Source organism: Bubalus bubalis, chromosome 2, assembly GCF_019923935.1.
Source record: "Bubalus bubalis isolate 160015118507 breed Murrah chromosome 2, NDDB_SH_1, whole genome shotgun sequence".
In the NCBI taxonomy this organism is placed as follows: Eukaryota; Metazoa; Chordata; class Mammalia; order Artiodactyla; family Bovidae; genus Bubalus; species Bubalus bubalis.
The window spans coordinates 74,352,117-74,364,850 of NC_059158.1; the positions used below are offsets into that span (position 1 = coordinate 74,352,117).

The 12,734-nt window shown below is 41.8% G+C and overlaps 1 protein-coding gene across 3 annotated transcripts in view; it reads left to right on the forward strand.

Moving 5' to 3' along the window:
- WIPF1 (WAS/WASL interacting protein family member 1) overlaps nucleotides 1-12,734 on the forward strand; it is a 129,945-nt gene that overhangs the window by 78,797 nt on the left and 38,414 nt on the right. The window contains exon 1 of one of the 3 annotated variants that reach the window (XM_025274620.3): nucleotides 9,580-9,807. The exons of the other annotated variants lie outside the window; for them this stretch is intronic. The gene's annotated coding sequence lies outside the window, so the exon portion shown is untranslated. Of the gene's footprint in view, nucleotides 1-9,579; nucleotides 9,808-12,734 lie in introns of those variants that run through there. 3 annotated transcript variants of the gene reach the window in all.

A 12,734-nucleotide genomic window follows, 5' to 3' on the forward strand; every position in this document is an offset into this window, starting at 1 on the left:
TTTTCTAATGTCCCGTTCACAAACGTCAGTGAACTTTCACCAGGGAAATAATCTGACCACACACATCATTCCTCCCCAAATCTGTGTAATCTTTATCTGTAATTAAGAAGAGGATTAATTGCAATTATAATTTATTAATTAATACAAGGAATGTAATTTATTATAAAATAACTTCAATTGTAAGCAATCAGGTATTACTCATTAGCAAACAAAATGAAGTGGTCAGGGTTTTGCAGTTGCACTGATAATCATCGTGAGTAGGGCATTGCAACTGCAGACTAATTTGGGTAAGAGAGACTTCATTCCCACAAGTGGCAATGCATTGGAACACATTTTCCAGCCAAGGTGAACTGTGCAAATCATAGTATTTCATTTATATGACAGTTGCATTACTAGGAAACTTGGGGACTAATACAACAGTATTTATTTACTTTGAATTACGTGTAAAATGGAGTTTAATTGTCAGCTCAGATTACTAAACAGTTTTTTCACCTACATCAGTGTCCACCAGGACCTTTGAAGGTTATGTGGGTCAATTCTTTATTGAGTGGGACAGTCTGGTACATTGCAGATTGACTAGCATCCTTGGCCTGCATCCCAGGAGGGCCTCCCCATTGTTTTGACACCCACAAATACCCCCATTTCCTGCCCACATGCAGGAGGGTTGGGTCTGCCTCTCCAGGTAGCAGCTGCACCAGCCAAGCCCAGCTTCTGTGCAGTCAAGGGGCCCCCGGGGAAGTCTCAGGTCAGTGAGCCCTTCTGCAGGGTTCAGTTGAGTGGCCTCAGGCCCAAAGGCATAGAGCTGGATAGACCCTTGTTTCCTAAGGAGTCAGGGGAGGGCTTTCTTGTCAACGTCGTTCTATCCTCTGGCAGTAGACATGGAGTAACCAGCTATATGTCTGGAGAGAAGACCAGATAGGGAGCAATATGGCTGTCCCACCCCACAAATCATGGTAGAGACCCCATCCTGATCTTCATACCTGATGAAGCCACCAGATTAGCATCCAGAAGGAACACACAACTATCCATATGCCAGCAGCTTCACTCTGGGTGTGTGCACAAGCAAATACTTGGCAGGATGTGAAAACAGGGCTTTCCTCCCTTTGGCCCCTTAAGTTGTAAGAAACTTCTCCTTCCATCTCACATGGTTTTTCCCCCCTATGAAAATGAAAGCGAAGTCGCTCAGTCGTGTCCGGCTCTTTGTGACCCCATGGGCTGTAGCCTATCACGCTCCTCCGTCCATGGGATTTTCCAGGCAAGAGTACTGGAGTAGGTTGCCATTTCCTTCTCCAGAGGATCTTCGCGACCCAGGGATTGAACCTGTGTCTCCCACATTATACGCAGACGCCTTACTGTCTGAGCAGGTGTATTGGATGTTGGTGACTACCTGGGAAGTGTTTGCATTTTAATTAAATTACCTAGAATACGGTGAGGCCTCTTCCCACCAGGCCCTCACCATCTGGACTGTGTTCCCAATGTGGTAGTGGCTCTTGAGTGTTTGAAATGTCACTCACAGTAAAATACATACCTGTTTTTGAAGACGTAATAGAAAAAAAGAGTGCAAAATACCTAACTAATAGGCTTTTTATTGTGAGTACATGTTGTAGTGATAATATTTTTGAAACAGGGTGTTAAATATTACTATTTTATATTGTTTTCCTTTTAATGTAACTAGTAGAAAATATGGAACTGCACATATAGACCAAATTTTATTTCTGATGGACAGTCCTAATCTAGAAGGAGGGTTGTTTTCTTTGGTTCTTTGGTTGGTATATTGGAATTTAGATTTTTGCTTTTTCGTTGCCTTTAATAGAGTCTCCCAGTTTGAGAACTGGATGCTTTCTAGGAAGAACTACTTGGGTTCTGAATCAGTATAAGGGAGCCCTCAGTCTCTGTTCCATTTCATCCATCCATCAGCCAAAGAGGTCATTTGGAGGAGAAAAGGGTAACTTCTGTAAAACTCCCAGGTCTGAACATGATTATAACAGAGTGAGCAAACCCCTTTAACAGCCTCTAGTGGATGAGGCCTCTTGTGAGTGAGCCACAAGTCCTTTTCATATCATTGTTTAAACTTTTTGCTATAGAAATATTTCAAATGTATATGAAAAGTAGTCAGAACATTATAATGAATTGCCACGTATGCTTCACACAACTTCGAGAATGATGATTTCAGGCCAGTTGTGTTTTCTTTAAACCTGTACCTATTTTCCCCCTTTTTCATTTCAGGGCAAACCTAGACATCATTTCTTTCCATATACAAATATTTCAGTATGTATCTCTAAAACTTTAAAGACTCTATAAAAAACAACATAACTTCAATAATATTATCACTGTTTAAAATTAGCAATAATCTTAGTATTATTAAATATCAACATTCAGATTTCCAGTTACCTCATTTATTTATTGAAGCACAGTAATTTATAATATATTAGTTTCAGATGTACAGAAAAGTGATTCTGATATATATATATTCTTTTTCATATTCATTTCCATTTTGGTTTATTACATGATTCTGAACATAGTTTCCTGCTGAAGCTGGAAGAGCAGGAGTGAAAAGTCAGTGGATGTCTGTCTCTGCAGATCTGAGGCTCTACTGTAATTTAGGGGAAGGGATGATTGACAGCCCCAAAGCAACGAGTGTGTACTCTGTCTACCTGTCCCACACACACACATATGCATACACACACGTCTTACACATACAGTTTCAAAAATGCCCCCACAGAATAAATCACTCACCTTCCTCCCCTCAAAAAGTGGACAGTTGAGGTCCAAGTCCAGTGCCAAGACCAAACTTTCCACAATGTTGTCTGCCAGCCCCAAATGCAGTAGTATATCGTGGTCCAGTGGCAAATTATAAATGAAACGCCCAGTGCACAATGGTGGAGGCAGGACGATAGAAGAACTTCACGGTTAAACTTCCATTTGGGAAAGGAGAGGAGTCATTTGTCACCTGTCTGTAGCATATTTTATTACCCAGTGAACAGATTGTACCTGTGTGGCTTAACTTCCTTCTGCTCTTCCTTAAGGGTCTTCCTTAGCTGTTGTCTTCCAGAGCCATCTCGAGGGCAGGGCCGCACCTGTTCCACAGTCTATGCCTTGTTCTCTGGCTTCACGGATCTAGGGATTGCCTTAGGATTTAAGCAGTCATAAGCTGTTTTCAACCATTCCAGGTTTTTATCCTCTAGTATTTAAAAACGTGATAAGATTCTTTAGAATCCTCGAGCTCCATGGACTAGTGAACAAAACTCAAAATTGTGTTGGAAACAAAACTCAAAATTGTGTTGAGTCGCAGTCTTTGAATGTGGAACCAAGCCTGGCCACTTCTGTCTCCCAGCAAATGAAACACCCTCCGCTCTTAAGTTCTGTGGCCTTTATCTCAGTCTCTGATTAGGTACAGTGTTGAAACAGTGGCCTGAGGTGGTGAAGCCACTGTTAATTTACTCCTTGCTGCTGAGAAGGAACCCAGTATATCACAATAAAGGTACTGCCTGCTGCTCAGACCAGAGACCACAGTGTCTTCGGTGGGAGACAGTGGGAAGTTCAGCTTCTCCTTTGTGTCAGACTTCTTTCCTGATATTGTTATCTTTTTCCCCTGTTCTGCCTAATGTTAGTTAGCATAGCGTAGAGAACTGGGGTTTTTAACCCTACAAGGCTCCGGATTCTTTGACTCTCAAACATCTTGGTTGCATATCATAGGGGGAAAAAAAGGCTTCTATTGACAAAGCCCTTGCCTGCCCCCCTCCCCACCAGGCTTCCAATAAGTTTCATCCTAAGTTTATCTCTTTGTTGTGTATCTTACTGAAGGCTGAATGTAGCCGACATACTCCAACCTTCTAATTTTTTCTCTGAATTCTTTAATGGTGCACCTTCAGTAGGCTTGTGGTCTTCGACCCAGGATTCAGTGGGTGGCAGCCCAACCAGCAGTGATACCATCACATAACCAGGACGGCCAACTTCCTAGCCCAGGAGAGCCTGCACTAGCTGTCACCCAGCCTTAAATCAGCCAGTTGCACATTTTAGAGTTAGTCACATTCCATATTCACTTCTAGTACTGATTTCTGTATCACATTAGTGTTTGTATTACCAGTAATAGAAAACCTAACCACACTAACTTGCATGAAATAGAGAATTTATTTGCTAGTGTAAGTTAAAAGTCCAAAATAGAGCTAGCTTCAGGTATAGAAGGATTCCCCCAATAAATCAACAGCTGATTTTCTCCATCTCTCGTTTCTCACGTTGTTGGTCTCATTTTCAGACCCCATGTGGTCAGAGGATGAGTGAGTCAGCTTCATCCCCTCCATCCTCACAGACCCAGCTCCATCCCTCCGGAAGAATTCTGTCTTCCAGACACAAATTCCCTTGGTTCTGTTGAGGCCACAGGCTATATCGCCAAGAAAAGTCTCTGGGGCTGCGTGAATGCAAGGCTCCCATGAGCCAGCAATTCATGTATCTGGAATCGGAGTAAATTCCTCTGGACCCACAGGGTCTGGGAGGGAGGGAGGGAGAGATGTGTCTCCAAACAAAAACTGAAGGACATCATTGTAAGTAGGGTCAGTGGATGCTGAGCTGCCAAAACACAAGGAAATATGTTGCAAATGTTTCCCCAAGTAAGGTTATACCAATTTATATTAGCAGGACATCGAATAGTGTGATGTTAGTTTTCAATTTCTCTGTTTCTGAGATTATTTTTAAATGATCAGCCTTCTATATAACTACTGATAGGTTTATGGGCAAGAAGCTAATTCCTTTGTTTCTGCTCTTTTAAATCATGTGATTCCCATATTTTAATACTTTGAAAGTAGAATTCCTCTTACAATAAATGCGTACATTTAGTCTGGTACTGTTTCTTCTTCCCCATAAAAAGCTATAAGATAAGGGGGGTGTTTTGCTATTGAAGAAAATGGTGTTTTAGAATGGAAGGAGTATAGCATTCTAAAACATGTTTCTGCTGCTGCTGCTGCTAAGTCGCTTCAGTTGTGTCCGACTCGGTGCAACCCCAGAGACAGCAGCCTGCCAGGCTCCCCCGTCCCTGGGATTCCCCAGGCAAGAACACTGGAGTGGGTTGCCATTTCCTTCTCCAAAACATGTTTCTACTACCAGGGAAATACTGCACCATAACAGTTTGCAAAACTGGAATGAAAAGAAATCAACTGTCCTTATATTTTATTCATGGCGCTGTTGGCCCTACTCAGTCTGTGCTGATTTGGGGTCATCACAGGAGGGTCGTTGGCTGTGATTCTTTACTGCTTTTTCCAGGTCAGAACCACAGTGTTGTGCTATAATCTCTGTCTGCTCTTCATTTTCTGTTTCTGTAGATTAATATGAAAGATTCTTCACTTGATTGTTCTGGAGACTGTTGATTATTGCTTTGCTCTGTCTTTAGGCTGGGACTGGTCCATGTGTTGAATAAGGTGATATATGCATTTAAAATTCCCTTTGAAGCCTAGACTCATGATTGTCTTTATTTGCCTCAGGTTCTCAATCCACTTTTCTTCAGCCTTTCATTATATTAACATACGCAGTGAAAAAAGTGAAAAAGTGAAAGTGTTAGTCGCTCAGTCGTGTCCAACTCTTTGTGACTCCATGGACTGTAGCCCACCAGGCTCTTCTTTCCATGGAATTCTCCAGGCAAGAATGCTGAAGTGGGTTGCCATGCCCTTCTCCAAGAGATCTTCCCAACCCAGGGATCAAACCCAGGTCTCCTGCATTGCAGGCTGATTCTTTATAGTCTGAGCCACCTGGGAAGCCCCAGTATCAATAAAAACATCCCTAACACCAGTACTAATACTGCATCAACTGCTCCCCGCCATGTTACAGCCTTCTCCCTACCCCTCTTCCTTCCACCTCTTCTTATGCTTATACAAAGGAACTAAGTGAAATCCTCCCCTGAACTTAAGGCCACAATGACACTGGACCGTGGAGAGAGAGACCGGGCTTCTGGCTCCAGCTCTGCTGCTGCCTGCTGTGTGATAGAGGCACATCACTTAATCTCTCTGGACTCCCATTTTCTCTTTTGTAAATGAAAGTGTGGACTCTGATCTCTGCAGTCTCATTCATCCTTAAACTTCCTTATAAGAAACTGACGCTGATCTGGGAACACCTGGGCACAGAGGAAGGGACAGAAAGCGCTTTCACGTCTCACATCTGCCTGAGTGGCATTCACTACAGAGGGTGGCCTCCAGGTCTGCTTTGTCAATAATGCTGTCGGAACCCTCCCCCGCCCACCATGTGATCTTTCCTTTGTCTCAGTCTTCGGCTTCCTTAGCCCATTTTTCTCTCCTCCCTGCTCAATGACAGGAACCACTTGCACTGCGTGAGACTCTGCTTGCATTGCCAAGCCCCTCAGTGAGCTAAAGGGCTCCCTGCTGATCTCTGGTATCCTTTCCCTGGAAGATTTCCCTTTAGCCTAAGCCTTCCCAAGAAAGGGGTTCAAGTCCGTCCTTAACTTTCCTCAGTCACTGCTTTAGGGGAAACAGTCTCAAGCTTTTAAAGGAATGTTGTGTTATGGTACTATTTTTAATTATTTTCTCTTTCATGCAACAAATAACATTCATTGACACCCACCAGGTGCTGTTCTAGATCCTAAGGCAACAACAGGAAACAAGGTCCTATGGAACTTGATTTCTAGTGGTGAGATGCGCAAGTAAATAAGCAATTAAATAAATGAAAAAAAAAAAATACCAGATGGTGACAAGTGTGATGGATAAAGGAAGACAGGAGCAGAGATGGGACATGAGAGGGGGCATTTTTGCTGACAAATAGAGAATGAAAAGGAACCAGGAAGGAAGAGTAAGGTAAGAGGGCTTACAAGTGTCAGACCCAGGAAGCAAATGAGCCTGTGCATTTAAGGAACAGAAAGGGCTGGAAGGTAATTAGCAAGACGAGTGTACTTGAAATGAAGTCAGAGAGCTGGGGGCAGGTGGGTGGGCAGATTTTGTGAGTCCTTGTGAGCTAGGCAGAGCTTGGATTTTTAAAGTGAAATGAGAAACTATGAGATGGTTTTAAACAGGGAGGAACATTATCTGATTTATGTCCTGTGGTGCATAGTACCACCTCATAAATGTGTCCAAAGTTGACTGTGCTTACAAGTTCTCACTAAAGCTGGAATAGACACAAACCGTAGACAACTACTCCCTTGAATGTGTCATGGGCTCCAGACCTCTAAGTGATGGATGGGGATAGTCATGATCTATCATGTTCTGGGGGGCGTGTGTGTGTGTGCGTTTGGGGGGCATTACATATTAGAGAACTAAAAAGTAATTCTGTAAATACATAGCAAAATCACCATATTGCCTATGTTCTCTTTTTAAGACCCAACTATAGTTAGACTTCCCCAAAGAGTCATTCATGCATTTACTTAGTAGTTGATCAAGTTTTCTGTTTTTCCAAGGTTAGTGGAGGGCGAAGGAGATAATCACTGCAGGCCTCCCCCCTTGTCCAGACCCAGGTCTGCGTGTATTTTTTCATGTATTAAGTGTCCCCTGGGCTCCAGATCCTACATTAGGTGAGATGAATAAAGTCTGTGCCTTCCAGTGGCGCTGGGCAAAATAGAAGAGTCCAGATCACTAATCCTAGGAAGTCATTTCTAAGAGGGGGAATCCCCACTGACTCAGTGGTAAAACCAACTCCAGTACTCTTGCCTGGGAAATCCCATGGACAGAGGAGCCTGGCAAGCTGCAGTCCATGGGGTCACAGAAGTCAGACACGACTTAGCAACTAAACTTATAAGAATTCTGCCATAACTTGGCATCACTTATAAGAATTCTGCCATAACTTGGCATCACAAAACTCCTTGTGCAGCCTATCTTAAAGAATTGAGAGTTAAAAGAACCTTAGTTAACTCCCAGTACTTAGTACTTAGTCAACTATCCCAGTACTCCACTCTAGGAGTTCTTCCAGTATTAGGAGTGAGCCTGTCCTAAGCATCACAGGAAACTTCATATTCCTGGCTCCACCCATGAATCCTACAAGCCTTCCTCACCCCTTTCCAACCCACCCAGCGGAAAATGCCTCCACACGTTTCCAACAGCCCCCTGATCCACCCAGTCTCATCATTTTACGTATAATGGAATATTAGGCAGCTTATGATCTTTTCGTACCTTTTTCCTCTGAACCCAGCAGAATCAGGACCCCAGAGTCAAATTTTACAATGATTTTAGTTTCCAAAATATGCCTCTTTTTCATTCTTTCAGCTGATACTGTTTTCTCAGAGTTACATGGCGGGTGTCACAAATATGTCTGAATAGATATATTCAGATAGATTGAGAAAAAATTGAGAGCGTTTTCAGATTTTTATACATTCCTCAAGTTTTGGTGTAGTATTTTCTATGCATATTCCATTGCCTACCCACCTCTCAGAGTCCTTTAATAATGAGGAATCTGACTTTCTTCCTTCTGCTCATCATCACTGCTTTTCTGTCAAGCATCTTCTGGGAGAGTATCGTCACCCCATTTAAGTGTGGAGGATGGAAACAAAATATTTTGGCGTGGAAAACTCTGATCTTCAGCTGACTTGACCTGTACAGGCATACTGTGGAGACACTGCAAATTCTACTCCAAGCTACCAAGATAAAGCAAATATTGCAGTAAAGCAAACCACACCAATTTTTTTGGTTTCCCAGTGCATATACTCTGCTATAGTTTATTAAGTGTGCAATAGCCTCATGTCTAAAAAAGTGCACAAAAAATTTTAAAACCCAAAGCAGAACAAAAACTAATAATTAAAAAGCAAAAAATTTTAATGTACACACATACCTAAATTAATAACTACTTTATTGCTCTTGTAAATCAACTATAACTCAGTTTGGAAAAACTTCATTCAAGTGGTAATCTTCATCTGAGCTGTCAATGTGTTGTGGCAGTGATGTCAAAGATCAGTAATCACAGATCACCATAATAAATATAATAATAATGAAAAAGTTTGAAATATTGCTTGAATTATCAAAATGTGAAGCAGAGGCACAAGGTGAGCAAATGCTGAAGGAAAAATGGCACCAATAGACTTGCTCATTTCAGGGTTGCCACAGACCTTCAATTTGTTAAAAAAAAAAAAAAATGCAATATCTGTAAAGCACAATAAAATGAGGTGAGCCTGTATAGCATGTATTCTGACTTGGGCACCAGAATCACATTTCAAAAACTCATTTGCCTTCATACACCTGACTAGCTTTCTTCACCGGCATTTGTAACTTACTTCCTACACACTTGACTGCTCTGCAGATGAGGAAGAATCACTTACCTTATTTATCAGTGTCATTTGGAGCTTTTAGATCTTGAGTGACTCTTTTCCTTAACCCTAAATGTTATCATCAATATCAAGAGTGATACTTTAAAATGAAATTTCCTGAAAGAGTCTCACGTTCCATGAGCAGATATTTTTTGTGGAGGTGTCTAGAATAAAGTTGAGGTGTTGACCAGCTCGCGTTGCTATCTCCTCTTGTCCCTGTACCAAAAGGTATGTTACGCCTGGTGGGAAGGAGAAACATTTAATTTTCCAAATTTAGGGGGTTTTTTATTGCTTGCTTCTTAAGTAAAACCAATCTAGCTCCTTTTTCTGCAGAAAAGGAGGAAGGAACAAGCAACAAATTAATCAGACAGGAAGTGAATAACCACAGAAGGACGTCTGCCTCTGACTCAGTGTCACATTCAACAAGAGGCCAGAGCTTGTCCAAAATGGAGGTCCAGAAACGACCCCTTGTTTGTGTTAGAAGATGATGGCTTTCACAGCGACGGTTTTCTCTCTCATTTCTCGTTTGCTCCCTGCCTGCTTGTGTCCCTGATCATGCCTTCCTCCAGTATCCTTTAACGGTAAGAAAATTATATTCAAACTCCGCGTATTTCCGTTATTCAGTTAGTGGGGAGGACTAAACGGCTTTTAGTGAACCATTGTATGCTGAGATAAAATTGTGTAATTTTTCAGTAGAGCATCATGTGGTCCTCCTGTTGCACATGAGACTAGTTTCACCACTATGGTGATTGTGGGCAATCTGGAATTTATGCTTTGAACTAAAATGTAAGCAAGATTTTCAGCAGAATCTTCCTGACCACTGGACAAGTTTGGATCCACAGTAATTGTTTTCTCCCAGTTAAAATGGCGGTTTATGTCGCTAACTGTATCTTTCAGTGGGTGGTACAGTTTGTCCACATGATTACCTTTGAACTCTCACTTGGGCCAGCAACATTAAATGCTTTTACAGCAAAAGGAGTCACTGGAAACTTCAAAGGAAAGTACCGTGGAACTCAGCTCTTGCCAGTCTGTTGCTACAGACCTGTTCCTTAAGTTCAAATCCCAAGCTATTTCTAAGCAGTCTTTTAGGACAGTTTGTCTTTTAGAACCATTCTGTTCAACATCCAAACAGTGCAGTGCACAATGAACTATTGCTGATCAAATCCTGCAGCATTCACTATGAACAGTTACATTTAATATGATTAATATCGTGACACAAAGCATTGTAATTTTCATATTCCAAGCAGTGTACTCAAATATCTACAGAGCAGGATTAAGGAAACTTTTGTATAAAAAAAAATGCTTTTTTTCCTTTGGAGCATATATGAGAAAGCAGCTTGATTTATATTCCTTTTACCCTATGAAGAAGTATAAAATAAAGCTTTAAAAAGTTAAGAGGGTAAATAAAACTTTGGTCAATAAGTTTAAGTTCTTTTAAATAATTCAATGGCATAACTAGTGTGTACAGTAGAAAATGGACAAGTGGTAAAATGAAGAAAAGGCTGCAGGAAGATTCTTATTAAGAAAAGTAGGACAGCTTGGTTGAGAGAAAGTGAGGAAGCAGGATAAAGAGTAAGTCAGGATAGTGAGAGAGGAAGATGAGAAGCTTGAAAAAGACTTTGAGGACCATTAGTGTGGAAACCATACCCTTTCTGGTGACTTGGATAGTGGGTCTAATCTTATGTATTAACTTCATAAAGTTATGTCGCTTCTGAACTTGAATAACATTTAGTCAAAATTCTCCCTTGTATAATCTAAAGCATTTAACTCATCTATCTAAAATCAGAGTCAGGTTTTCTAATGCTTTTCGAGAACTTCATCCATTGGTTAATTGCTCACAGCTCTTCAATTACTCTTAATGTCTGAACTTTGAGGGACTTCCCAGGTGGCGCTGCTGCTGCTAAGTCCCTTCAGTCGTGTCCGACTCTGTGCGACCCCATAGGCGGCAGCCCACCAGGCTCCCCCGTCCCTGGGATTCTCCAGGCAAGAGCACTGGAGTGGAGTGCCATTGCCTCCTCCAGTGCATGAAAGTGAAGGGAAAGTGAAGTCGCTCAGTCGTGTCCGACTCTTAGCGATCCCATGGACTACAGCCTACCAGGCTCCTCCGTCCATGGGATTTTCCAGGCAAGAGCACTGGAGTGGGGTGCCATTGCCTTCTCCGCCCAGGGGGCGCTAGGAAGCAGTAAAGAACCTGCCTGCCAACGCAGGGGATGTAAGAGACAAGGGTTCGATGCCTGGGTTGGGAAGATCCCCTGGAGAAGGAAATGGCAACCCGCTTCAGTATTCTTGCCTGGAAGATTCCATGGACAAGGGAGCCTGGTGGGCTACCGTCCATGGGGTCGCAAAGAGACATGACTGAAGCGATTTAGCACTGCTGCTGCTGCTAAGTCGCTTCAGTCGTGTCCGACTCTGTGCGACCCCATAGACGGCAGCCCACCAGGCTCCCGCGTCCCTGGGATTCTCCAGGCAAGAACACCGGAACCTTTAATATTATGCATACTCTGGATGAACAGTATTCAGAGAATTCCCCAGGGTGAAGAATTTTCCCTGGGGTCCAGCAGCAATTTCACTCTGATCATTGATGAAATCAAGTTCTAGATATGCCCTATAGGCTAGAGGTTCCCCGACCTGTGCTAATATAAATGTAAGAGGAAGTGAGCTACCTAATTCCTGGACCTTTCAAGGTTTATACTCTTTGAAGTCTGCTTAGCATTTGGTAAACACGTCATTTTGTTGGGAGTTTCTGGCTATTTAAATCTTGATCCACTTCTGGTTTAAGGTTTGACTCATTTTTGTTTTTCCAAATTGTCACTTATGTACCTCTTGTTGAAAAGAACATTTCCCTTGGACTATCATAAGTACTAAATACCTCTGTCTGTAATTTGGCAACCCTCAGTTCTGAGAATTAAGACTGGAGAAAAGAATACTAGAGTAAGAAGTGCCTTAGTATGCTTTTCTGAGAAATTTTAAATGCACTTTATACACACCTCCCTTCGCCATTTTTTTGTAATGCAGAAATTACATGGGTATGCACATGTGGGCTAGGCTTTAAATCAGCTCGTGATTTCTCTTTCTCATGGTTAAATAGAGGAAAAGATAATGTTTATTGAGCACTCACTATATGTTAGGTTCTTGACTTCTGGTTATTTTATTTTTTTAAAAAAATGGCTAACAGTTAGCAATTGCCTCATTTAATTCCTCAATGGTCCTATTGAGTAGGTACCCTTCTCCCCATTTTATTGTGGGAACTGGACTTAGGCTGAGCAGTTTGCCCAAGGCCACTAACAATTAACTGTAATTTCAAGAGCTTTTTTTCATAAGTACAGTTTAGAGGCTATAAGATGTCCTTTTCTAATCCTGAGAGTCTGGGATTGTACAAATGCTTTGTTTTAAAATGTCACAGCGATAGTAAATATCTTTAAGTGAATAATCTCAAGTGAGACCATTTCCTTTCTAAAGTCTTTCAACCTTTTTAAAAGTACATTTGGTGATGCTTCTGCTTATATTA